Source organism: Mustela putorius, unplaced genomic scaffold (assembly GCF_011764305.1).
Source record: "Mustela putorius furo isolate JIRA1106 unplaced genomic scaffold, ASM1176430v1.1 tig00537295_pilon_pilon_pilon, whole genome shotgun sequence".
In the NCBI taxonomy this organism is placed as follows: domain Eukaryota; kingdom Metazoa; phylum Chordata; class Mammalia; order Carnivora; family Mustelidae; genus Mustela; species Mustela putorius.
Genome location: NW_025422433.1, coordinates 1,649,752 through 1,653,505, shown reverse-complemented (window position 1 = coordinate 1,653,505; position 3,754 = coordinate 1,649,752).

Here is a 3,754-nt window from a genome sequence, read left to right as displayed (position 1 = left end):
CAATACCAAGGAGAGCAGCAGAATTCCAGAGGAGGAGAAAGCCAAGCACGGAACTCATGGCTTTTTTCCTGTGATTTTTTTTAGTCTTGCAGTTAATTTAATTTTTTCTTTTTCATTTTTTTTTTTTCTCGCCTTCGGGTAAAATTTTTTTTTAACTGTTACCTTTTTCTTTTTTAACGATTTTTTACTAGTTTATCTAATATATATATATATTTTTTTTTTTACATTTTTCTTAGGTGTTTTCTTTTTTAAAAAATATTCTTTTCTTTTCTTTTCTTTCTTTTTTTTTTTTTCTTTTTTCTTTCTTCCTTTTTGAACCTCTTTTTATCCCCTTTCTCCCCACTCACGATTTTGGATCTCTTCTAATTTGGTTAAAGCATATTTTCCTGGGGTTGTTGCCACCCTTTTAGTATTTTACTTGCCCCTTCATTTACTCTTATCTGGACAAAATGACAAGACGTAAAAATTCAACACAAAAAAAAGAACAAGAGGCAGTACCGAAGGCTAGGAACCTAATCAATATAGACATCGGTAATATGTCAGATCTAGAGTTCAGAATGACAATTCTCAAGGTTCTAGCCGGGCTCGAAAAAGGCATGGAAGATATTAGAGAAACCCTCTCGAGAGATATAAAAGCCCTTTCTGGAGAAATAAAAGAACTAAAATCTAACCAAGGTGAAATCAAAAAAGCTATTAATGAGGTGCAATCAAAAATGGAGGCTCTCACTGCTAGGATAAATGAGGCAGAAGAAAGAATTAGTGATATAGAAGACCAAATGACAGAGAATAAAGAAGCTGAGCAAAAGAGGGACAAACAGCTACTGGACCACGAGAGGAGAATTCGAGAGATAAGTGACACCATAAGACGAAACAACATTAGAATAATTGGGATTCCAGAAGAAGAAGAAAGTGACAGGGGAGCAGAAGGTATACTGGAGAGAATTATTGGGGAGAATTTCGCCAATATGGCAAAGGGAACAAGCATCAAAATTCAGGAGGTTCAGGGAATGCCCCTCAAAATCAATAAGAATAGGCCCACACCCCGTCACCTAATAGTAAAATTTACAAGTCTCAATGACAAAGAGAAAATCCTGAAAGCAGCCCGGGAAAAGAAGTCTGTAACATACAATGGTAAAAATATTAGATTGGCAGCTGACTTATCCACAGAGACCTGGCAGGCCAGAAAGAGCTGGCATGATATTTTCAGAGCACTAAATGAGAAAAACATGCAGCCAAGAATACTATATCCAGCTAGGCTATCATTGAAAATAGAAGGAGAGATTAAAAGCTTCCAGGACAAACAACAACTGAAAGAATTTGCAAATACCAAACCAGCTCTACAGGAAATATTGAAAGGGGTCCTCTAAGCAAAGAGAGAGCCTACAAGTGGTAGATCAGAAAGGAACAGAGACCATATACAGTAACAGTCACCTTACAGGCAATACAATGGCACTAAATTCATATCTCTCAATAGTTACCCTGAATGTGAATGGGCTAAATGCCCCTGTCAAAAGACACAGGGTATCAGAATGGATAAAAAAACAAAACCCATCCATATGTTGCCTCCAAGAAACACATTTTAAGCCCGAAGACACCTCCAGATTTAAAGTGAGGGGGTGGAAAAGAATTTACCATGCTAATGGACATCAGAAGAAAGCAGGAGTGGCAATCCTTATATCAGATCAATTAGATTTTAAGCCAAAGACTATAATAAGAGATGAGGAAGGACACTATATCATACTCAAAGAGTCTGTCCAACAAGAAGATTTAACAATTTTAAATATCTATGCCCCCAATGTGGGAGCAGCCAACTATATAAACCAATTAATAACAAAATCAAAGAAACACATCAACAATAATACAATAATAGTAGGGGACGTTAACACTCCCCTCACTGAAATGGACAGGTCATCCAAGCAAAAGATCAGCAAGGAAATAAAGGCCTTAAATGACACACTGGACCAGATGGACATCACAGATATATTCAGAATATTTCATCCCAAAGCAACAGAATACACATTCTTCTCTAGTGCACATGGAACATTCTCCAGAATAGATCACATCCTCGGTCCTAAATCAGGACTCAACCGGTATCAAAAGATTGGGATCATTCCCTGCATATTTTCAGACCACAATGCTCCAAAGCTAGAACTCAACCACAAAAGGAAGTTTGGAAAGAACCCAAATACATGGAGACTAAACAGCATCCTTCTAAAGAATGAATGGGTCAACCGGGAAATTAAAGAAGAATTGAAAAAAATCATGGAAACAAATGATAATGAAAATACAACGGTTCAAAATCTGTGGGACACAACAAAGGCAGTCCTGAGAGGAAAATATATAGCGGTACAAGCCTTTCTCAAGAAACAAGAAAGGTCTCAGGTACACAACCTAACCCTACACCTAAAGGAGCTGGAGAAAGAACAAGAAAGAAACCCTAAGCCCAGCAGGAGAAGAGAAATCATAAAGATCAGAGCAGAAATCAATGAAATAGAAACCAAAAAAACAATAGAACAAATCAACGAAACTAGGAGCTGGTTCTTTGAAAGAATTAATAAAATTGATAAACCCCTGGCCCGACTTATCAAAAAGAAAAGAGAAAGGACCCAAATAAATAAAATCATGAATGAAAGAGGAGAGATCACAACTAACACCAAAGAAATACAAACTATTATAAGAACATACTATGAGCAACTCTACGGCAATAAATTTGACAATCTGGAAGAAATGGATGCATTCCTAGAAACATATAAACTACCACAACTGAACCAGGAAGAAATAGAAAGCCTGAACAGACCCATAACCAGTAAGGAGATTGAAACAGTCATTAAAAATCTCCAAACAAACAAAAGCCCAGGGCCAGACGGCTTCCCGGGGGAATTCTACCAAACATTTAAAGAAGAACTAATTCCTATTCTGTTCCAAAAAACTGTTCCAAAAAATAGAAATGGAAGGAAAACTTCCAAACTCATTTTATGAGGCCAGCATCACCTTGATCCCAAAACCAGACAAGGATCCCACCAAAAAAGAGAGCTATAGACCGATATCCTTGATGAACACAGATGCGAAAATACTCAACAAAATACTAGCCAATAGGATTCAACAGTACATTAAAAAGATTATTCACCACGACCAAGTGGGATTTATTCCAGGGCTGCAAGGTTGGTTCAACATCTGCAAATCAGTCAATGTGATACAACACATCAATAAAAGAAAGAACAAGAACCATATGATACTCTCAATAGATGCTGAAAAAGCATTTGACAAAGTACAACATCCCTTCCTGATCAAAACTCTTCAAAGTGTAGGGATAGAGGGCACATACCTCAATATCATCAAAGCCATCTATGAAAAACCCACCCGCAAATATCATTCTCAATGGAGAAAAAACTGAAAGCTTTTCCGCTAAGGTCAGGAACACGGCAGGGATGTCCATTATCACCACTGCTATTCAACATCGTACTAGAGGTCCTAGCCTCAGCAATCAGACAACAAAAGGAAATTAAAGGCATCCAAATCGGCAAAGAAGAAGTCAAATTATCACTCTTCGCAGATGATATGATACTATATGTGGAAAACCCAAAAGACTCCACTCCAAAACTGCTAGAACTTATACAGGAATTCAGTAAAGTGTCAGGATATAAAATCAATGCACAGAAATCAGTTGCATTTCTCTACACCAACAGCAAGACAGAAGAAAGAGAAATTAAGGAGTCAATCCCATTTACAATTGCACCCAAAACCATAAGATACC